Raw genomic sequence first — 26,010 nt, forward strand, 5'->3', positions numbered from 1 at the left:
ATCCGTCATGCCAAATGTCCTCCCACTGGTGTGGTGTGGTGTGGAGAGGGGACTGCCAGCTCAGGTGTCGTCCTCGTCATCTGACCACGGTTCAAAATTACGAGGTCCGTCCCAAAATAGTCCTAGTGTTGCTTTACAACGGGACGTTAATATAACTAAACTAAACTAACTAAATTTCAATGTGACAGTCAAATAAGAAGATTTCATCCGTCATTGAACATGTGAACGATATTCATGGCAGAGTTCCAGTTTAGCCGAATTTCAAAGTCGCTCTCATCCTATCTGGAAATATCGCTAGGTGGCTGCTACCCTTCCTGCTTTGTATTTTCATTGAATGATGCCTAAAGGAGCAAAAGAGGTAATTTCGTTTGTTATTCGTAAGTTTTATATAGATAGAATGTCAACTACAAATTTAGCACTTCTTTTGCGGCTATATCTAATAGGTTTAATAAATCGTCGGTCTGTTCTTGCAGTTTATCAAAATATTTGCCTGTTAAAAACTGCAGTGGACCGATGATAAGTTCCCGATTTAGAGATTTGAGGATCAAAAAGTTCGAGCAGAGATTCCTTCAAAAATACGATGTATATGATCTGGTGCAAGTTTATTTTGTAATCTTGGTTGATATGAAACAATAACGAAAGTGGCAGTGGTCTTCCGAAAACTTTCTGGCATACTCTCTTATAAAAATGTTATTCCAATGAGCGTCTTGCATAGCACTGGTATACAATAATTACAAATTATTACTCTTCGGCGTGAATTTAGCATTTTTACTGAATCTATCTGTGATTCTTGGCGAGCTATTTGGCGATTAATCCCTTGCATGCGATCAAAGACGTCCGAATATCGAATTTGGATTTCAAACACGTTTTTCCCAACCGATCGAAACAAAAAATTGTCACAAAATATACTTAAAGTCACAAAATTACGTATTAAATTTGATAAAAAAAAATAAAGTCTCTGTATTTTTGAATTATAGCGTTTACGTATTTTTGAAAGTACACACCGCCAGCTGGGATTCTTAAGTTTGATTTGGCTCAAAATTTGGAAGGCGTCTACCCTAAAGATACAAAATCTGTGCGTCGAATTTTATTCATCTAGATCTTTTCGTTTTTGTAATTATATTCAAACACTCAGACAGACAGAAACTCCACTGAATGTGTTTTGACCAAAATTTGATAGAAAACTACAAATTTGGTTTTGAATCTGTATACCAAATTTCATGCATCTAACTCAAAGTATTTTTAAATTATATTGTTCACAGACAGACTTTTTATTTGCATTCAGTGAGGTCAAAACGTGAAGATTCGTCAAAATCTGGAGTTCGGATTTTTTGGGGATTATTATATTTTCTCAATACTTCATATACGAAAAAGTAAAAACCAATAATTTCCCTTCCTAAATATTTTCACTGCTTTCATCCACGCCAATCCAGTAAACCACCTTTACAGGACTTGCGACAATAGCGAGCATACCCATCATTTCTGTTTCAACCGAAATCTCACTTTCTGCATCCAATGTAAAGTGCAGTAGCTTTTCAAATGGGAAACATAGTTCCCATTTTCCCGAAAAGCATTCTTTCTCATCTGCCAAACTCAGCTGGTAAACGAAGACGAAAGAGTTCTCTGTCACCATGAACATCTTTTTCATTCTCAGTTTTTCTTCCGATTTCTTTGTCTTCCACTCGATGCGTTAAAGGAATAGAGAAATCGATCTCGGAGGACCCACTTATGACAGATTCGTCTTCGCTAGAGAAAAATCACCGACCGACTCCGAGACCTGAAGTGATTCTTCCTTGATCTTTATACATTTCTGGAGACTCATCCATAAATGGATGAAATAGAAATGCTGATCGGTAAAAGAGATTCAGCGAATGCTTATGATTGTATCATATCTAATGAAATGTATCTTGACTAATAGCAAAAAAGACAGTGTATGTGTGTGCACTCTGTACAGACCAGAATTTGTATGTATCTGACGTAAAACCATAAAACTCGGCAAATATATACTTGAAAGGGTGGAAATATGCTCATCGGATAGAAGGTTTTAAAAAATTAATTACAGTTTTGATTAATTAAAAATCAAAGAAATGATGGGATTTTCTCGCAATAAATATAATTGGAAGAAATGATTTTTACACTATTTTAAAATTAAGAAATCCTTATAAAAGTATCAATTTAAATGACGTGTAATTTTCTCTTAGTTTTGGCAATTTCGTAAAATTATTTTTGCATAACTTTTAAGAATTTGTATTGTTACAATGAAATTTAAACATTTTCCTTGTTTCTTGAAGCATTAAATCACGAATTTTTCTCCATTGTTGAAAGTACTCTAAAAGTAAATGATTATATTTATCATCTGCGCAAATTAGCACAGGAAAACTGCAGAAATTAGAATACCACGAAAGATTAAATAAAAAAATAGATTACTTCCAAATTATATTTTTAACAGGATTATGATATTATTGGCTTTGACTATATTAGGAAAATTCAAGTGTACAATAAACAGAATAGATATAAGAATATTAAGATAATACTGCTTTAAATTTATCAAAACATGATATTTGAAAATATTTTGTTGTAGGATCCACGATCAAATCATGCATAAGAGACTTAATTGAAATTAAACATTGCCAATATAATCTGCGTAATAGCTAATAATCAAATGTTTAATTAATTAAAGCAAGTTTATAGTTTTTATCTCTTTCTCAACTTATAATCGGATTCTGAACTAGAGAATTTCAGGTAGAAGACCCGATTCCACCAAAGAACCGTCGTGTAAGCGGGTTTGATGCACGTTAAATCAGTAGGGACCGAGCATCCTACCACTGGTGTGGTGCGAAAGTTAGGAAAGGGGGTGTCAGCTCAGGTGTCGTCCTCATCATCTGATCCCGGTTAAAAATTACGAGCTCCGTCCTAAAATAACCCTAATGTTGCTTTAAAACAAGACGTTAATATAATTGATTCTCAATTCATAAAATATAATAAAAAGAATCGAGAAAGAAAAAATGTTTTCGAGTTGATGCTCTCTTATGATGTTAATCAAGATTATAGACATTCAAAATAAAATTCAGTCAGAATTTCTTTTTTTAAAAAAAATCTGAAGACGATAAAATGAGGCATTGAAAAGTACATATTTGCTTCATGGAATACACGAAAATCATAAATGTTTTTTAAATGAAGGAAAATTACTTGTGTTATTCAATTCATTCTTATTTTTTTCAATTGCGCATTTTTATTTTCTTGTGTATAAAATTTATCCTGAAAAAATATCGCAATCAGTAAAAATTCGACCGAAAAATTCTTCAGAATTTCATGATTTAAATCGCTGAGTTAGAAGAAAACCATTTTGGAAACAGATATGTTTTACATTTCATTTGTATTTGTGTCATAGGATAGAAAAGTAATATTAAAACATAACATATATATATATATATATATATATATATATATATATACCAAAACTGTAGATCTGTGACATATTTCGGACTGCACATAAAAGAATATTTATTAAAATTTAAATTATTGCCTTTCAAAAATACTATTATCTAGATATAAATTCGAAAATTTATATTTTCTTTCATCTGTACTGTTTTTTGTTTTATTACTTAACTAGCCGCCTTTGGCGACCAGCCGGTTCGCCAATCTTAATGTTCGTTAAAATTTTAATAATTAAATATTTTATGCAATTTCTACTTTAATAGCTTCTTCATCAAAATATTTTAAAACTTCAAATTTTGATTATCATATAATTCATTCATAATATTATAAAGGCCTTCAGTCATAACGTAATATGTATCTCTCTCATTTTCTGTTACCACCCGTAGAATTTATGCTTTAAATTAAAGTGGAAAGAATTTATCTTCAATTAATATAATAATATTTTTTTCTGTAACAAATCATTTTTTTATAATCTGATTACTGAAAATAGAGTCACTCAGCGTTTAAACTTTATGGGCACTAAAGAATATCTTTTTTAATTTATGTAATATCTCAAGAGTTGGTCAACAAAATTTTCTTCGATTCATTATGAGCAGATCGATTAATTAACAATGTTTAAATTTAAACACTAAGAAAATAAAACGAATCGTTTAAAATAAACGGTTGAAAACAGGTTTTAAAAAAACTACTTAAAAAACGATGTACTTAAAACTATAAGGATATACAAAAAATATATAACTAACATAAATACAATTTACTTACAAAAGCATGCAACTAACCCAAAAATAATTTAAATCATCCATTGATAACGTTGTCATGGCAACAATCAGAACAGAATGCGCATGCGTGGATTTTCTTCGCCGGTTACGTAACGCAAATACGTGATTTTTTCTACGCGAGTTGGGGTAACGCTATGCTGATTAGAAATTTTTAATTTCCTTTATTCTGTTTTATTTTAATTCAAAAGTACTTCAGAATGAATCTGAAAGATTGATTCATTAACAATGTTTAATTTTAAATGCATCAAACATTAAGAAAATAAACAGAACCGATTGAAATAATCCGCCGAAAAATTTTAACCCTAGCCTCATTACTGTTGGGAGAAAAAAAAACTGAAGCCTTTCTCGTTTGGCGCTGGGGATAATGGAAGATTTTTTTGGCGGAAAAGTTGGCGGTGGGGAAAATGGAAGATTTTTTTGGCGGAAAAGTTGGCGGTGGGGAAAATGGAAGATTTTTTTGGCGGGAAAGTTAGTTTTTAATTAATAATTAAAATTCTAATTAAAAATTCGAAAAAAGAAACCCCAGGTGCGCATTCCCAACCTCCAAGGTATACATGTACCAAATTTGGTAGCTGTATGTCAAACGGTCTGGCCTGTAGAGCGCCAACACACACACACACACATTGAGCTTTATTATAAGTATAGATATAGATAACATTCCTGCATTCTTCTAAAATCCGACATTTAATTAATTGAAGTGAACCTTTTTTAAAAACAACATGACTTAGAAAGAAACGTATTTCCCGTTCGTACCGTCAACAATTTTCTGAATTAGATTGCAGCTATAAACAGTATTTCATTAATTCATGTGTTGTCTTTCCGTAAAATTAAACTCCAACGATAATTCAAAAATCGGAAAAACACTGTATTTAAAGACAACTGCTGTTTTTTAGTACGGACCAAGTGAAAGAAATTCGAAGGTAATGAACTGTCATTTTTTATGACCTGAAATTTTCAATTTATGAATAAGATTGCTAAAATAAATCTAATTTGCATAATCGAAATATTTCGCAAAACATCATTTCCAACACTTGTTTTGAAACCTTCTGAAATTTCCGAATATTATTTGAATTTTTTTTATAATATGATTTTGATGGTTTTAATCAAACTTTGGCCAGCAAGTTAAGTCCATGCTTAATAATTCGATACTATGATACATGTCTATGATTCGAATCACTATTTAATGAGATGCTTACTTCTTTGGTATCTCTCAATTATGATGAAGATGAGAATATCTAATTAGACAATAGTTGTGAGTCACAGGCGAATCACACTGCGAAAAACATATTAAAAGAAAGAAATATTTTTGTTGTAACCCGAATATGGGTGTCATGGCAATCAACGTGTTCAAGAATACTGGCCAAAACGATCTTGGAACTCTGAACTAGCAAAAATTTATTTGACTCAAACATGTGAGGGTAGGTTGGCTCCTTGGGAGACTTTCAATGAGAACTAGGCCACGTTTGTATATCAATGGATTGGCAAACTAAGAGACCCCTCATGTGAGCATGAAAATGAGCATGATTACAACCAGGAGTCACTTTTAATGTCACGAAAGAAAAAGGAAATTTATTTAAACTGAACCGAATCTGATTAACAATTAATAAGTGAAACTGAAAACAATTAATGATAAATTTTCTAGTAATTCGATTAAAGTTATAAAACATTAATTATTTTTATTTTAATATCAATAGGCCTCAAAAATTTTGAGATGCATAAATAGAATTTATTTTCATTGAATGATATTTATATGACCTTAAGAACATTTTAAACGTGAAATTTTATGAAAATAGATTTTTAAACTTAAATCATTTGTTTTTGAACAGAAAATGGAAAATGTCTGTTTGACCATTTACCAAGGTTATTTAAATCTTGCGCAAGCAGTAAAGAGATTAGTTCAAATTATTTCAAATAACACGATATTAGTTTATGAGAAACGGGAATGGAAATAAATGGCTGATTTTTTTTTTTTTTTTTTTTTTGTACTTACTGTTGAAACTTGGATTGGATCTGGGATTAATCATAATGTCCTCCGATATTTCTGAATCAACTATGTATTTTTCTTTAAAATTTTATTGGCATACTGCTCTCCTCTTTATTTCTGCTGATACATGATAATTCTAGTTTACATGAAATAAAAAAACATTAGCAAAATTGCCATTTTATTGCTTAATGACAACAGAATTAACGAATATGAAACACGCCTATCGAGAAAATCGGATGGGAAAAATCCGATCTCGAATCACCGATCCTTCGATCATGAATCGAGGATTCTTTCGCCATGCCAATGCAGTCCATAAACGAACAGAGAAAAATTAATTTTATGCAAATGTATTGTGAAACTAACCTTGAAAAAAAGATCGATTAGATCCATTGTGATTGGTTGGTTGATATTAAAGATACTTTAAAAGACGTTAATTTGTGGATGCTAGTGCTTTATGCGTTATGTTACCGTTAGTTATTTTAAAATGGGTGTGGAAAATAGTATGATCGATTATAGCTGCCTTACTGCGTTGTGAAATATTCTGTATTGACGATTTTTATCGTACGGGATGATAGCTCAACTTCCTTCCTCCAACATCCTTCCATTGGTAAGTAATTCAAGATTTTGTACTAACAGATTTCCTTAGGATAACATATTTTTAACATGTCATTTGGCTTATTGTTTGAGTAACAAACTTGTATAAATATTATTAAAACTCAATTGGTTTAGAGTTGAATCTTTTAAATATCCGCTATGCTAGAGTAGGATGTATAAAACTTGTAAAATATTCCATTCTCTGCATCATTTTCTTGCGTTGCTTTAAATATCTGAAACCCACATTTTTAACTCGATGGGACTTCAATGCCTATTTCATTTAGTGTTAAATTCTTCATTCAAAATGTCATTTCGGGGTACTTTGGCAGAAGTGTGAACTTTCCGTCATTCTGAAATTGTTGCTTTATTTTAAATTCACTCTGAATTATCGCAAAACCGAATGTAAGACACTACCTACGTAACATCAAATTTGTAATTGTTAATATCACCTGGGGTAATAAAATCTTTGTTTATATTCAGTATTAAAATTGCGTTGAAATACACAAGATTTGCAAGGTCTCCATACTTGAATACAAGAGTAAACTTATTGCTTATTGTCAGCATATTTTGGATTAAATAACAGTATAAAGTCTCTCCAAACCAAACTCGGACATCAAAGGAAGGATGCTAATACAGTGAATTCTTAAATTAATGACAAGAAACGTAGTTCAGCGAGTCTTGCAATAGTATATTTATTCATAATTATAAAAACAAATTATGAATAATTAATCTTTTAACCAGAAATTAGGGCAAAAATAAAACAAAAAAAAATAATGCACTATCCAAACTAGGACTGATAACTTTAAAAAATGAGTAATATTTCAAATAAGTTAATATCTTGTATGCAAGCCCTTATTTTATAACCATTTTAAGACACTTATGCGTAGATTGCAATTGTTCACGAAATTAGAGTTCAATATTTTCCCGTTCCTGCCTAAATACTCCCTTCGTTTCATCCCTACTTCATTTATGATTATAATGCCTGTTATCTTCACCATCATTGTATCATGGTTCCTCCTTTCTTAAAACATCTCGGATCGAACCACGTTGAACGAAGGTCTCTTGTTTTCCTTCTTAATTCAAAGATATCTTACAATATCTCTTTCTATCATGGCAAAGTGTTAATCTTGCATATCTGACTATATCGATAAGATATTTCATTGCCGTTAGACATTTTGTGCTAGTAGGATTGCCAGACACACGCCAAGGAAAATTCTAAATTTAAAATGTTAAACTTCAATAGACATTCTCGGGCTTTAGCTCTCTTCCTCAATAAGAGTGCAAAGAATAAGTGAAATGCTTGGAACTGTAAAGTACCATTAAACCATAAATTTCACTTATTTTTAACTGCATGTCGGATGTCTTAATTGCTGGCATTATTATTTGCTTTAACTGTATTGCATGCATTTACTTCTTAAGTTAAATATTCCTTACATGAAATATTTAAATCTCTTGTAGGGACTTCTGAATTTGTATAAAACGAGCACCTAGTATAAAACTTCTCATCGAAATCCTCATGATATGACATTCAAGACATCAATGAAGACGATAAAAGCAACTGCCACCATGTCTACTGCAATATCCCCTACTAGAGGATGTTAATCCAAACTTGCCAAAGGTGAGGAAATAATTGCAAAATTTTAGATACCTTGCATCCTGCAATAAACTTAAACTCAGGAATTTAGTTATTTTGTTCTAAGCATTTAATACGATATATTCTTGCTTTAATTTATACCTTCCATTCTGAAAAATGGGCATCTTGGATTTCATATTTGATAAAAAATCTTAATTGAGGTTTCAATCAACATCTAAAGTTATGTGAAACTCTTAGCCGATAAATAAGCAGCCGTATCCTTTTCCGAAAGTAACTACTCTAAAACTGCTCAACTTTTAGAACATAATTTAAGACATTAAATGTCGATTTATACATTTTAAGCACTGGTATATTTATTAATGTTATTTTATAAACAGTTAAATTGCAGAGAGATTAATTTCAAAAACGCTGTGAAAGATTCTACTCTATTTCTGTAGTGGACAATTCAGTTGCCATTATCGATGGCAACTGAAAATGGGTGGATATTTTTCTAGCAATTTTTACGGTAATATTTAAGCATTTCTATTCTATCAAGTAGCATTTGATACTTAACCCTTAAAAATGTTACTTAATCCATCCAAAGAAGCTTTAAAAAAATTCAAGGTCGAAATTCAATGAATTCTTCTGACGTCCAAGTTTTAACATTTCTCAGTGCTGGTGAAGATCCGAATTGTTAATGACATTTATATTAATTTTAAAATTAAGTATATAAATTGAGAATGAGCTTCTATTACTAAATTGACAAACAGAAATTGAAATTGCCAACTTTATTTTAATATTTGTATGAAAACAATGTGCAGCTATGGGAAATTTTTGTATGTTGACTTGTTCTTTTAATTTACATAGCATTAGATCTGGCTAATTGCTTCACTAAATTTTGAATACAATTTTCAGGTAATTAAAGCAGTTCCATCCATAGAATTTGAATGGATCAAAGATGTTCCGAGATTGCATTTCTGTCCGGAGGTATATTGTGAATTTGGAATCTTGAAATAGATGTGCAGTATCTGGATGAACACAGAAGACTACAAGTAAACTTAATGTATACCACAATGCCTCGCATATTTAGCGACCTGTAATTGATAATGAACCAAAGTTCACTTCATTGAACTTTTAATGTTATTAGGAAATGATTAGTAGGAAATTAATTGAATTGGGAAAAATTCTTAAATTAAAATGATAGGTTTTATATGTAGGGGAACTTCATTGAATTCTTAATTATATAAATATTAGCCTTGTTAGCCTATAAATTTAATGAACATTATATAAATTTTCTGAATCTCTTCAAATGAAGCGGACAAAGTTACTCTTAACTATCTTTTATATATTTTGAGATTACTGTTAATAGTATATGCCCAAGCACCATGTTTGAGGAAACAATTTTGAATCAAAAGTTAAGAATTTTGGGATCAGTCTCAAATCTAAATTTGGATACTAAGCATTGTAACTAATCCACTTTGCATTTTCGCGCTGTATTACAAAAATGAATTTTTACTAAACTTGCATCATTTGGAGCTAGGGACGTTGTGTTAGAACGCACGAGGTTATAACAGTCATGCATGTTAGTTGGAGACCAGCTGCAATCGTGCGAAAGAGTATTTCAGAATTTTAATTAGTTTCTTGTAACTACAATTAAAAACTAATTTCCTGAAACAATCGTCGTTATACAACTCATTTAATGTGCTTGCAAAATGCGGTATTACACGCAGAGTACTCCCTCAAAATTGGTTAGGAACATGTCGCGTTAATCTCGCAGTTGCCTACTATTGATTCGGCTTGAGGGTTTTAACTTACAAGAGCTCCTGAATTATGGCTAGCCTTTCTTCTAATCGAATGCAGAAATGACTTGAAGTGCAGAAGTTACAGCGTGACATTAAAATTCGTATTCTATGGTAAGTGTAAATCTTGATCAGCTCTCGATAGTTGCAAATGCCAATGTTCGGAGTAGAAATTGTGTTTAATCTATTTGCTAGGAATAACTGCAGCATTCCAACAAGGATTCGGGTGTAGGGGAGGCCAGAATGGAGGTTAACGCGTCAATATACGGGTCCCTGTAGACTTTCCTTTCAGGCTGTTCGGGACCGGCAGCCTGAATGGAAAGCCTCGGTCCCCAGGGATCCGGTATTGATCGCGTTAACGGGGGATAGCAATGGAGTAGGAATTCCTTTGCTAATCTAACGAACAAGGAGGGATTTCAGCTGTCATAAATGATCATTGGTGTTTCTAATGATAATAGGTGGGGGGGGGGGGTTCATGTAAGGTTTGGATTAAATATAATTTGCGCTTCAAACATTGGCAGCGACTATTGGGAAATTTTTAAAATGGTAGGATAACTTGAAATTCCGTTCCTCGGATTTCGACAATGTTTTTAACACAAACTTAACTGTGCACTAGATTTAATGGTAATCATATAAAGTTTTATATAACGTGAATATGCAAAAGTTATTTAACAATACTTAATTCAAAAGCTCTCTACATAATCCATAAAATTCAGGAAGAACTACTTTTCAACAGCAGAATAAATGAATCGCTGCCATCCAGTTTTTGAATCCAACACAGCAACATCCAAACGCGATATTTTAAGCTAACTTCCAACTTCTTAATTCTATCGGATTGAGATAATTCCCTGCCGTTGCCTTCAGGATACATGACAAATATATCTGCGGAGCCCAATACAGGTTGTGTTTTCTATACAATGATTTTTAATCCACTTGAATTGTAAACGATCAGATTCTTTTAAAATTGGATACGGATACTCAAAACTTGAAACGAGTCTTATTGACTTTCAATCTATATAATGGAAGTATGCATTAATTTCATGCGTACATCCCTTAATCCATGTAGATATCGCATTTCATTGCTTCATGAATAGAATTGTGTTCATTCGAATATGAATAATAGTCTTAGAATTGCCTATACTTGTGACCCTCTATTCTAACACTTGCTTCATCTTCTAATTTTAAAAACGATGCAATAACGGTGGGTGTGCTTGAGACTTGTCAAGCAACTTTTAATCTAAAATTTTTGTAGCGAAGTCGGCTTAAGTTTGAAATGTTAGACATGAATTTTATTAGTTTATCTTTAGTTTAAAAACTTGTGAGCTTTGAATAATTTTAAACTTTACTTTCAAAACATAACTGACTTTTCACTTTGGGGAATTTTCATCGGATACTTCTATAAAATTCCGTCAGTATGCTAATCGGGAAATTTTCATAGTCCGCTTCATTTGAATGAAGTACTTCGGTAGTCGCATCGATTTTCAGTCTACATTAACTTTAAATTCATCTACGCTGCATAATTTGCCGGGCGGTTCCTTTAATTGAATGAATAAATTTCATGCCTAAAATTACTTTGCTAGACGAGAAATTTGCCACTGACTTTACATCGGTATATAATCTATATGCACCTCTTTATATAGATTAAACAATCTTTTTTAAAACAAAATATTCACTTAATGCAAATTTCATTACTCTAGATAAGTTGAGTTTGAAGTTCCCTTACAATTTTTAACTTCGATATATTGTACTTTAAGCTTAAATATATTTAACACTAACTTCAAAATAGCATACTGAATCATGTATCTGTATATTTGAACCTTTTGAAATGTTAATTATGTCGTTGATTGAACTGTTCTCAGTGCTAATGAATGTTTGAAATGGTCATTTGTAAACACAGCTGCACCTTCGAGCAAAATGTAATTTTCTCAATTGTAATTTTTTCATGCATGCATATTAAAGGTAGTGTACGTCAATTTGATAAAGGTTGGACGGTGTCTATTTTTACAAGGTCGCTTAAGCTGTGATTAGAGCTGAGCTATGGCAACTTAAATGGAATTAAATTTTTGATTAACACAAGCTTTAGGAACTCCCTATATTTGTTAATCTCGTGTCTGATACAAAAGCAATTTTCAATATAGAGGTAAAAAATAACGTTTGATATCTAAGGTTAGTTTTTCTTACTGGTAAAATTCGGAGAATTGTAAGCCCTTAGACTACACGTAACTGTATATTAAAGTACATAGTTTTATTAGTTTACAAATTTGAGATTTGCACGCTGAAACTCCAAAAATGCTTGGAACTTGGTTTGAAGAAAAACATTAAACAACTTAATGATCAATTTAAAGTTGAGACAAGGTATGTTGGCAATTTAAAGAAGCGAGATTCTAAGCTTAATAACTAGAGTTGGCTTGAGTAAAATTCAAAACGAAGCTTTGATATTTTATTTAAAGGTCATTCAAATTTTAATAAATCGACAGATCGACCTTTCCAAATCCGTCGTCTTTACATGTTAAAGCGTTTCAGTAACTTAAACCCGTTGCGTGATATTCGTTATCGTATTAATGCAATAACTAAAATGCCGAAATTCTTCTGAATATCATTAAAAAAAATGAATGGCGGAACTTGTATCTTATCTATGTATCTTAACTTTATCTATCAATTTTAATATTGAAATAGCATGGTTGAATACATGTCTAAAACGTTAAGTAGAATAAAAATTGTTTTCAAACTAGACAAATGCTACATTTAATTTCATGAACCCTATCTTAAACTGATCTCCTAAAATGTGAACCAGACGTGCAGTCTTTAATCTCACTTAGAAGTTAACTATAGATTTTAATTAAAAAATTATCTATTGGGATCCTTCAATTTTAATACAATCCAAACAATTTTTCTTATCGGGAAATCTTGGATTTTAATGCATCAATTAAATTCTAATTCTTGTATCTTAATAGTTCTGTAATGCTTAGCATCTTCAACTAAAGGTGACCATTTGCTTAGCCGGCAAGCAATGGATGCCTTTTACTTCTATTTTGATCGTGGTGTCTGGCCAACAACATGATCAAATTATTTACAACTTAATGTGTAGGTAATATTTTCAAACCTTTTAGACTATTACCATGTTAGCATTTAACTATTAAATCCGTTTAGGAAAGTAAAATTGGTAAATACACTTCGGATAAACATCTAAATTAATTGGGATACATTGGTCTGCTTTCCCAAATAAACTTTGCAACCGTTTTTATTTCTATAGGTTGTTAAACAATATTTTTAATGTTTCAGAAATGCTCTTCCAATCGTCTGGTTCACATTTAAGAGATGGAGTATTTTAAAATGACTAAATTTCCTGCATCTCGTCGTCACATAGCATTGCGGAATTGGAAGTGATACTGCAATTTTCGTATTTAGAGTAAAGTAACACTAAGTAGGAACCATCATTTAACCCAATCAGTTATGTCCCAATTGTCAGTCGTATCCAATATTAAAGTTTTGAAATAAGGAAATTCTTACTATCGCAATAAGTCTATGAATTAGTTGATAATCTTTGGTTGTGACAGCGAGACTTCCCAAATTTGTAATATCAAATAATGAATTTAAAAATTACGCACCAAGTACCCAAGTTACCTAAAATTAAGTATACCTAACGCACCAAGCAAAGCTGATGGAATTGCAATTCAAGTTAGGCTTTTTATTTTGGAGTAAGAAATCGATTGGTAATTAGATATTTAATAAAATGGTACCGTTTGAGTGGAATTGGCTTTAACTAATTGAATCAAATGCGAAGAGTAATTAAATTTCTAGTAACTAAAATGGTATCTTAACTGGAAACGTCTTTTGTCGTATCAAAATTTAAACGATTCTTTTTGAATTTGGCTATTTCTGAAGTTAGACATCCGAATGAAGATTGTCAGCGACTGTGCTAGCCAGTTCACTGGCAGTCTAAATTCCTAAAGGCATCTTCAAATTTGATGGCTGATCAACATCAAATTCGAAGTTGCCTCGAGATCTGAAAGCCCGCGGTAAATAGGCGAGTTAATATTCTTGTGAAATGTGCATTTCTCCTTGGAATTCGATCAACTCGAATTGCAATTTTTTATACAGTTACACTTTCAACTTTTTATGGAAGTTTTTATAAAAATTCCATCGGTTTTGCTGGTATCTTACAGAAATCCAGAAATAGGAGTTTCAAAACGAAAATCTGAAGCTTTCGAGAAATAAAAATCGCGTTCTTAATCTACCGTTTCCTTTTTAAATCAAATTTATGAAACTCGGTTGTCGGTTTTGAAACGAATTCTACTAAACTTTTATGTAATTTATCAAACTAAACTATCTAAAGCAATTAAAATTTTTATCTTAATTTTTAAGTGTCTGAATATTAATCTATAACTGCAATTTCATAAGCAATCCGGTATTGATAGTACTTAAATTTATTCTGATTGAATTACTAGATCATAAAAGCGCATGTTTAAGGCCCGAAATCTGTATTTGGTCCGTTTCCTTTTCCCATGCTCATTTGCCTGCTGCCTTCACTTTTTTCGCCAATCATCGAGATTGAACTCGATTTTTAATGAAGGTTGGCTTTATTTCAATGAGACGATTGAAGTTTCCTGAAATTCGGCTTTAACCGGAGAAGTTTAATCCAAAATGACTCGTCGTGTCGCGACGCGCAATTGCTGTCATTACTAATTCTTCCAGTTAATTTTTAAGCTTGCAACGGGGTATTGAAAAACAAATTAACTTTAATTTAAATAAACATCGAATAGATTTATCAGTTTAATTAGTATCTCGTTTAACTGTCTGGTTAACAAAGATAACATACTTTAATTAGAATTTAACTTGTATCCGATGAACCAATAATACGAAATTCTCGCCTCAAGCGTGCGATCTGAAATTTTTAGTCGGTTTCATCCCCCGTTTCAAATTGCTAATTTCTAGAATTCTAATTATGGTAGCCTTTTCTCGAATATTCTTCATCTCGAATATCTTCAACATTGTAGACCATTTTTATAATCTCGGTGATAGAGAAATTTACTTTGTATACGCAAATACATCGTCCAACATCCATTAATGTTAAATATTAAAGTAATACAAATTAACGTCAAGTTCCTTAAAGCTTTTCAGTAAATTCGATGTCCTTAAACTCGTGTTTCAAATGACTTGCGGTAAAGCTGGGAAAACCGCTTTAGTTGACATGAAAATTGCTACTCGAGGGAAAAAACTAAGTCGAATGATTTTTCAACCACGAATCGGAAATTAATAATTATCCATCTTCTATTTGAGTGCCAAGTTTTTGAAGTAATACTTCTGTATTAAAATCCCCATTTCTTATAGAAATGAGAAGTTAAATTGCATATAGTTCTAGGCAAATTTGTGAATTAAATTTTAATACAATCTTATTAAGCTTTAATGGAAATTCCTTTTTTGCAATCTACTTTTATATTTGTGTATTTTGTGTTTGTAAGTTATAGGCCAATTATGTACTTTTGAGAAATACTAGACCAAAGCTTGGTTTTGGTTGATGTAAAAATTGAGCATGTTGCATTCTATATTCTAAAATGGAATTGCCCAAGATAGTAATTTTGTAGAAATAATCTTGACTAATTTTAGAATTGCCGATTTTATTTAAACTGAGCTCTTGCTAGAGTTTAAAATGCTGATCGAATTGTAATTTATATCTATCTATATCGACTCCATTATTTTCTGTATTTGGCTTAAAGCCACCTGTATCCAAAAGTAAAAGGTATAATCATTGGATGTAAAGAATAATTCTCACGTTTTTACAATGTATCCTATGAATCTATTTAGGAAACGCTAACTTCATTTGATTTGGCATCAAATGTATCGGAAGTTTTGACTACCGGTATTTGAACAATTTTAATGCTAAAAGATCAATCTTAAACCATAACTTAATTTAAATTAACATGCTGTATGCCTCTTAACAATGGCTCTTTAAGTTAACGGATGCAAGTTGCTTTTTGCTATGCTGAACTTGTGCATGATATCATTAAGCATGAATAATATATATAGCTGTTCATAAAGGTTTGGTAAGCTTGGTTTTTGTTTGATCTATAGCAATTTCTGCTTCAGCGTTTGGCATTTACATTTGAAATTGTTTTCATGTGAACAAATTTTATGAAATGAAGGGTCTATATGCTATTGATTAAAGTGTATTGTCGAAACCTCTGTATATTTTTGAAATTTGTACTTTATGTAAAACCAATATTTCATCTGTACTCTATATGTATAATTTGTTTTTAAAGAAAATTGTAAAATGTTTTCTATGATATAGACAGTGTTTTCGCAAATAAACTAATTTCTCCATAATCTAGAGTTTATAATTGTTTTCACATCTTCAGACTTAATTTTAAAATTTTCAAAAGGAAACGCATTTGTTACGTCTTGAATTCTAATCAAGCTAGAATTCATCGAATAGTATAAGATGTCTAACTCGAATTCTTATTTAATATTTTCTAACCTTTTGATGATATGAAATCCACTGTATATTAATACAATCGTATTTGAAATTAAAATGCAACTGCATTTACTTTACAGGTTAGAATTTCCGTAAGAGAAATTTGAACTTTATCCTTCATATGTATCGGTAACATTGGATTCCAATGCTTATTAAATAGATAACGTTATTACAATCCTAATTTTAATGCAAGATCGTCTCTAACTTTGCCTTATAATTCTGATTTTCTTGCATTCTTTTCTCTTGTATCTCTTATCTTAAAAAACATTTTAATAGAATTAGTCCTCCCACTCTTGAAATCTGTGAATCATAATCGTATATTTGCAGTTTAAATCAAAGGTGAAGTGCGAGTACTGAAATCACTCGAAATTCGACGTTTCTTTCGAACATAAAATTTGGCAGGTAGAATTGAAAGGGCATCATGTAGCAAGCAAAATTTTTTTAACTCCTTATAATAGAATTTATAATTATAGAAGGCGACTACTGAATGGAAATTTCTGCAAACAATATTATCCACAAATACCAGAAGTAAAGGATAATCTTATTTTCTATTTGTGAAATGCATTTTGCAGTTGAACATTTAGTTAATGAAATCTTTATTTGTATAGCTTCCATGTTACGTTTCCAGTATATCTGCAACTTAGATTAACCTAGACAATATTGAATTATTTTTGCCCTTCACTTTCAAATGCTATGATAAAATAAGATCTCGAAATTCCTAAAATCTTCTGCATAGTAGGCAATCTGATTTCGGACAAACTTAAATGTCGCGCAACCATTTGATAAAAACTGGCAATTAATAATACAAGATTACATTTGCGTGGCGACCGCTTTCAGTGTCATGTTATCAGTTCTTTATCGTGTTAAAGAAGCGCCGCAAAGTCGAAAATTCGCACTATTGTGTCAAAAAAAACGTTTTAGAGAAATGAGTGAACTTATAACGTAGTAAAGGCAACTGTCATCCGCCGATAAACTTAGAGCATCTTGCCTGAAACATTATAGAATGTGCATCTCTTCTTTATTTTAAATTTGGCGCTTTTTGGCGAACGAATAGCTTACCGCGTTTAATGGTCGTCTAAACTTTTAAGATAAACAAATTTTCGTAAACATTTAATTCATTATTTAACAAAATATCATTTTCGAATTTTGATAGACGAAGTTATAAGCTATTTACGAAATTGCTCCATTCTGTTTTTTGCATTACGCATTTTCATAATCTTCTGTCCCTTAAAATTCGAAATTAATATTTAATTGCTTTCGTTTCAAATTAATACGAGAACTTTCTTGCTGAAATCGAATATTTTTGAAATATTAGTGCAGAAATTGTGCAGCACTGAAGTCTAATGTGAATTGGAGAAATTCTATATATCCAATATTTCAAAGAATTAATAAAATTTTGATTCATCTTGAAATTCAATTTTAATTTACAAAGAATTTTTTTAAATTGAATATTTTATCAAACATGCTTTTGAAAGAATTATTAAGTCTAAATTTTATGTTGCCCTTTAATGAACGAGTGCTAAGAATATTTTCTTGAATTATTTGTAAGTCATAAAGCGCTTTATTCTTCTGTAACTCTGACCGAGTTATGAAGATATAAAATTGCCGTTTGACCTAAAATATTAATATCTTCAGGCTAATCGATTTTGAGAATTCTGGATTGACCGGAAATTCTGGATTTTCTTCGAGATGCTCTATTTTGGATCGCTTAAATGACTATTTTATAAGATATGAATTTTCATAAATCTCTTTAGAATAGCGGATCTTTTTATTTAAAATAAGTGTAAAGATTATTTTACTAAATGACTCGGAGATCGTCTGTATAAAATTATTCTTCATCAGTACATCTATTAATTCGAACTGCATAAAGTAATCTCTATTTCATTTTTATAGGATTTTAATGCCTGAAACTAACTGTTCAGAAATTAGGCATTAGGACATGATTTGGATATTTTCTGTAAAAACCATGTTTGCCTTGCATGCTACAACTTTTAAATAAAGTTCGCAGAAACGTCTTTCTTGCTCTCTTTTTAGAAAATGTTTTGTTTTTTACATTTCTTTAAAAAAACCAGTGCTGCAAATTACACTTTTGTAGATTTAACTTTCAAAATGAGTTGATTTAATCTTTAAATTAGAGCTTTTGCAACCTGATGGCAGCCCGTTGATAAAAACTAATTTCTATCATGCACACGTAATGTGCTTTTTTTTGTTTTGGATGTTTTTTTCTTTGCACGTATTTCTTCGAAGTATGGTTTATATTAATTTTAGCAAATAATTGCGGTTTCAAAAATTATGCTTGACACCTTTGATATAATATTCTGATTATTGAGAAATTTTTGGGTATTAGTCATTTTTTCAGAAGATTTTTTAAAAAAATTAAATTCAAACTTCTTTATCCGGCTTCCTAATTCAGTTATATTCAAATTTTTTTTAGGTCTTTGTTCGAACACTTCTCTCTACTACAAGAATGATCAAAATCTCTTTTGAGTTTTAATTATTTTTCAGGTGTTCAAAAGTGTTCCGCCGATCTAGTCGAAGAAATAAAACGTCTTGCTGAAGTTTTATTATTTCGCGTATTTAGCAACAATCCAGATTAGAATGCTAAAAGCTATGGAAATTCTTACATATAAATAAGTGTCCATTTTGATTCAAAATCGGGCCGGATTATTTGTTTGACAACAGCTCGTAAGTTGGATTGTTTATATATATATATGAATCTGCGGTTTAAATAACAGATTTATAGCCGATACAAATAAGTTTGAATTTTAGACCTCTTAGAATTGTATAATTTAGATTTGCAATGATGCAATTTCTTTCAACTTGACCATCAACCACAACCATTGCACCGATTTCGCTAATTGCTTCCTATGGAAGTTAATGGCACTTAGGTACGTCATCAGTAGTCGCTTGCCATTTATCACCCTAACTTTTGGGAGGAATTACAAAAACATTACTTCAGTGTATATATTTTTTGGTGTGGGGGGGGGCACTACAGAATTCTTCAATCTCGTTCACTGCGATGATTTTGTCATTTTCTGTTTCATATGAAAGGTCACTATCCCTAGATACACTGTGAAGAGTAGTCTCACCTCTCCACCTCCATTTAAGACTTAGCATCTAACTGAACAATTAGGTCGATATTGCGAATTAATTTCGCCTTTTTGAAAGTCTAGAGCTTTCTGATTACTTACCTATCATTGCAATGCATTCTAATTTAAAGTGGTATTTTTGATTTGATTTTAATGATTGCCGAAAATAATTAAGATCAATTTAGTGGAGTGAATCCACTGTGAAGATCTATATCTTATTAGGAAAAAGAGAAATTATTTTACCGAAATCTCATTATTTTTACCATATTTTGAATATATTTTGAGGAATAATCGCGGAGCATTCTGAGGAACCAGACAATAGCTACAGATTTCTATTCTATGTGCAATTTTATCTATGTTTTTGTAAACATTTGCATGTTACATATACAAATATCAATTTTTATCATTTATTATAGTTTTTTTCTTCAATTAGTAATCTCTATTTACTTTACAATTTTTAGGATAAACTATAGGTTGAGAGGTTGCGTCTGTAAATATCAACATTTCTCAAAGTTCAATCCATTATCACCATTTGTTTTTAAGTGTTCTTGCTCCCTTTATTTAAAATACTAAATATAGCTGTTCAGGATTTGACACCGATGGGGTTCTCTATGGGTGATTTGTCGTTTCTTTCTTTCCTCCACCCCCCTCTTTTCCTTCCATTTCGTGCCCAAACAATTCATTAGATAACTCAATGTTATAGGTACTGGGGGGTGCATGAGGCGTTATGTTATAAATTTAAACGAGCAATTCTTGTATATACATGAATTTATTTCGTGCATCAGAAACGGCTCTAACAATTTCGATCACTTTTTATATTTAGTTAAGATTTTGCTTTTCAAGTTCATATAAATATATATGTCTTTCTGAAAAAACGTGATTTTACTCGCACAAAAAAATTATGAAAAACTTAGGAAAAGGCTTTAATAATTTATATCTGATCTCATGCTGACAATGTCATATAGCGCCATCTCGGACTCGATTTCAGCATGGTAAAACAGAGTGTAAGTTCAAAAATATAAGTAATAATAGATAAACTATAAAAAAATATTATAATATAGCAGATTGTTTCGAATAACATGTTAAACTAAGGGCATTCATTATTTATTTTTATTTGAAAAATATTCATATGAATTTAATCTTACCTACATATGTAACCAGTGTATATATATACTAAATATTTTCTCTGAAAAAAAACATGATTAAAAAAAACCTGTCCAGCGAAGCTTCCAAATATTATGGTGTACAAAAAAGCGGCTAAATTAATTAGCGAAATTGGTCCATTTACTAAGTAATCTATCAATATTTTATTTTGTTCTCTCAAAATAAAAAAAAAAGTTACACTCATATATTTACATGTTATGAGCATTTAGTTCAAAAAATATGGGGCATTGATTGTGTCTGGGGAACTCAAAAGAAGTTTTTTTTTCTCTCCAGGGAATATACAGGAAGGCGAGTTTTCCTATTTCTCTTGAAAATGGAGAACGGTGAGGGACAGATGTCTAATGATATATCTAGGTGTCATGAGCTTTTCTATAAAATTAAAACGTATATTTTCATAAATATTTTTCACATTTTTTGCAACCTTTTTTAATGTTTTTCTGGTTATCGATTCACTAATATTCATATCATCATCAACACCTGCGAATACAGCTGGTATAGTCTAAATATTCGAAGAAGTTCAAGTGAGAATATTTTCAGTGGTTATAATTTCATTATTATATATGATATTTATTCAAATAATAGGAGGGAAAATTCTAATTATATCATGAATGTAGAAGCTTTCTAAATTGTGTTTAGTGAAAATTAAATTATTCCAAAGGTCCTGTTTAAGGAAAACTATTTGTTGTTACAGAGAGGTTAAATACAGTGATAAAATCTCAATCCAGTTTTTGTCAGAAATCAATTTAGTTCTTTCACAGAAATATTTCGGCTGCTAAGTGGAATGATTTTCAATATTTTATTTTTTCCAAAAAAACTGATTTCAAAGGAATCGGTACGAAAATTAATATTCCTTTTTCTATCATTTTTGCAGTTTATTCATTTAATCGCTCTCCAGTATTCTTCCGTAAAATGAGTCAAAAATCAATATTTAATTAAGTGAAGTGGGGTATTTTCCTTCACCTGATAACCATGAAGATTAAAAAAAGATGTAATCGTCATTCGAATCGACAACGTTTTTTCAAAATTAGATTCTGAAAGAAAAGACTATTTCTTTTAAATATTTGTTATCTTCTAGTTGATTTTAATATAAGTTACTAAACATGAAAAAATTATTTACTGTTCTTATTTTATTCATAGTGTTGCATTTTATAAAATAAACGTATTATAAGCTGTAAACCAATTCTTATTTTCAATTAAAAAGCTTTTGGAAACGAAATTCTAAAATCTGTCACATTAAATATTGGAACTCAATAAATAATCAAAAGTTAACGCAACGTACCGAATTGTTGAGGAATCAATCGTCGATTTCTGGAAAATTCTCATATATGAATAATATATTCAGATTTCAAACGTAATCGATTACCATAAGCATAGAAAAAATTCAATAAAAAAAAAAGCTTTCAAATTTATTCTTTAATTTTCCAGCTGGATTATAACAATGAGTAGCATTTTGAACCCAAAGCTTGAAAAAACAACGATGGAGAAACACCACAGGGGAATATTGGTAACATTGGAAACAGCAGTCAAATAAACTGAAAAGCTTTCAACTTGGACTTATTAGAATATATAATCGTCCATAACAGTCTGTAACACTGGAAAGAGTTAATATCCCCACCCTTTTTGTCCCCATCATTATTGAATATCCATAACTCGTCTCCTGCTTTTAGCGTCACACAATTTAGACAGTTTTTTTTTTTTTTTTTTTTTCATGTTTGAATTGACCGAGTTATTGCTCTGCGAATAAATCTAAGCCTGAATATATAGGAAGGATTAATAGGCTGAGGTATACAGTTTTTATTATTTTATATTTAAATTGATTTATTATATTCTAACTTCATGGAGCAAACTGAAGAATATTGCTAATATTTTCTATTAGCAACAGCTTTATAATATATATTATAAAGAAAGCATCAGAACTGAAAATAATAATGAAAGTGGATAAAAAAAATGTTTTTCTCTGTCATGTTTTACAAACTCCTAAGTTCTAGATTTTTAAGTCAAATTTGTTGTGTTTTAAAATAATGAAATATCGAGCTTAAATGAAAGAAAAAAAAAACTGTCTTTTAAAGCGAAAATTGGGAGTTTTCTGTTTCAGAATTTGTTTGTCATTTTTTAAAGTAAGTTAGAAAAATATTCAGCATATCAGGATGTGTAAATATTGAATGTTGCATATGATAAAAAAATTTATTGCTTTTTTTTTATTGCGATACATGTATTTTGATAACGCTTATTGGTATGGCATTGCTCTTAAATTGAGCTTCATGGTTTGCATACATTGGGTGTGAAAGTCCTTATTTATTTATTTATTGAGAAATTAATTTGCATTTCCTATTGAAGAAACATTGACTAAGGGCTACAAAAATAAATTTTATTTTATTCTTCAGGTAATTTTTTAAAAATTATGTTCGTTATTGAGATGACGAATTAAAATGTTATTTAATATCAGCAACAGGTGGCCTAAAAATTGAGAAGATTAATATGAAGGTTTACAAAACATTGATTATTTTTTAACACAAATTATACTTGTTTCAAAATCGGATTTTTAGTAAACTTTTCCGAATCCAAAAAAACGCTCTCTGAAATAATCTCGTTTTCAATTTATAAATCCATTGATATGGAATTATAGCTGTTTACATAAGAACATGATAACTGAAAGATACGAAATGCAAGGAAATGGAAGAACTGAAGGGTTTGAATAAAAGGATGAAATTTGAAATATGATTCTTATAACAAAGTTACAGGTTTATAAGAAATCGCAAGTCCAGTCACTCAATTGAAATCCATATTCCGTTTTCTTCCTTTTATTACAGCCCTATACTAAAAAAGACCCTGTTTTATATATTTTTTCCCCTTCTCTGCAAAAATAAGGAGCACATTTTCTGTAAGTATGCACTATCTTATGCACTTGTTACTTCTTAGGTAGATTATTATTATATTGCATTATTTTATTCTACAAGTTCTTGTTAATATAATTAAAAGCAAAGCTTTAAAAAATAATTCTGAAAAAATATTCCAAAGTTATTATATTTATATTAATGAATGGGTAATTTTTTAAATTTTGAAAAAAATATAAAATGTTTTTTTATCTAAAATCTTTAATGCTTTTCTTTTCAAAGAAACTGATTTACAAAACTAAAAAACAGCGTTGTCAAGCTGTCAGTACAGGAGATTACTTTTAATGCTTCCAGAGGATTACACGTGAGGTCAAGCAAGGATGTGTGGTCACATAGCATGCAAATTCAATTCTTTTTATTTTGCATGTATTATTAGAGCTTCTTTTGCAGAATTATAAGAGATCTTTATAGAAGTATAAGTGGTGCTTAAGCAGAATTATAAGAATAAATTCGTCGAGAGAAACACTCACACTTTTTTCTTCTATCCGAAACATTGAATTTTTCACCAATTAGAACTATTTCTATCTTGAAATTTTATTTATTTTATCCCCGTATTAGCTCCAGTTCAGTGCAATAAAAATATTACTTGGGCAACTGTTTGTGCCTAGGAACACAATAATTAGAATTCGAATAGTCAAGGTAAATAAAATTGCCGTTACATCATTAAACTTTTGTATCAAATTTGTAAAATATTTGTATATATATATTGGTTTGTCTACTCTTGAGCATGTGGTAAAGATAACAGAAAGCTGCAAAAAACTAGATGGATGAAATCTGGTATATGATTTCAAAATCAAAATTGTAGGTCTGCATCAAATTTTAAACTTAATTGCTTAAAGTCGAAGATGTCCAAAATGTATACTCGATTCTCTTTATTCTGTAAATGACAAAGTTAAACTCAAAACGATCCATACAGCGAAAGTATTTCAGAAAATTCAATAAATAAACATTATCATTATTTTCTTACAAGTGTGAACTTTTTAAAATCTATTGTCGCAAGATAAATATTTAAAAAAAAGTATTATGCGAATTATTCGTTATATTTCATGTCATGAATTCTTATTTAACATTAAAATTTTTGATAAACTTTAATTTCTTATAACATTAACCTATTATATTAAATTCGCGTTTTAAAATCTCCCTAGGAGCAATTTTAGTTTCCCTTTACTAACTTCATTTCCCTCGTCCCAATTATCTAATCCATTGTGTGCGTCACACAGATTAGAGAGGCCCGTCGTCATTTCAACATGATAATGAGTTTGAAATCGAGATTCTAATTAAATTTTAATTAGGCAGATTTTCACTTAACATTATCTCAGAACTCGGTCATTAATTAAGGTAATTAAGTACACTTGAGGAAATAATCTCTGCTTCTCTAGAATCGATTGGCAGAAATCTCATTTCACTTTCTGTAGAACTTAGAAAATAAGCGGCGACCTTTTGGCCTTTAATGAGAACGCAATTATAAATGAAATATGTGATTAGATGTAAAGATTCAGGTCTTACCTAATAGTTTCAGATATAGTGTAGAATAATGAATTATATCAATTAATAATATTTTATAAAATTTGAAAATTTTACATAGCGAATGTTGGTTTTTCCATTCATGCAGATAAAAATATTAATAAAGAAGAAGAAAATAATAATTGATGGTTCTCCAATCATGACGATGAATATATTAATAAAGAAGAACGTAATAAGTGATGGTTCTCCAATCGTTCAGGTAAATGTATTAATGAAGAAGAATATAATAATTTATGGTTCTCCAATCGTTCAGGTAAATATATTAATAAAGAAGAATATAATAATTTATGAAACGATTTCTCCAATCGTTCAGATAAATATATTAATAAAGAAGAATATAATAATTTATGGGTTCTCCAATCGTTCAGGTAAATATATTAATACAGAAGAATATAATAATTTATGGTCCTCCAATCGTGCAAGTAAAAATATGATGGCTCTAATAGGAATGATGAGATTATGTATTAAATAGACGGACTATCTTAAATATATAAAAAAAAATTTAGAAACCATAAGGCATGGTTTACAGTGTGAATCATAAAATAAATGAATAATTAAAGGCTGTAAAAGTTCAGATCATATGTAGATGTTGAATAATACTCCCTATTATCAAATAACGTTTTATAAAATTTGAATCTTACTTGTGATTGATGGTTCGCCGATTGTATGTATCAGAAGATAATGGCTCTACTAAGGATAA

General features: G+C 30.4%; 1 long non-coding RNA gene across 1 annotated transcript; it reads left to right on the forward strand.

Annotated features, from left to right (window-relative positions):
* The first annotated feature begins 6,667 nt into the window (after nt 1-6,667).
* Nucleotides 6,668-10,592, forward strand: LOC129966051 (uncharacterized). The gene is made up of 3 exons (XR_008784249.1): nt 6,668-6,808; nt 8,254-8,413; nt 9,284-10,592. It is a non-coding gene; the product is annotated as an uncharacterized LOC129966051 (long non-coding RNA).
* Nucleotides 10,593-26,010: the final 15,418 nt, after the last annotated feature.

This window comes from Argiope bruennichi, chromosome 4, assembly GCF_947563725.1.
Source record: "Argiope bruennichi chromosome 4, qqArgBrue1.1, whole genome shotgun sequence".
NCBI classification, from domain to species: Eukaryota; Metazoa; Arthropoda; class Arachnida; order Araneae; family Araneidae; genus Argiope; species Argiope bruennichi.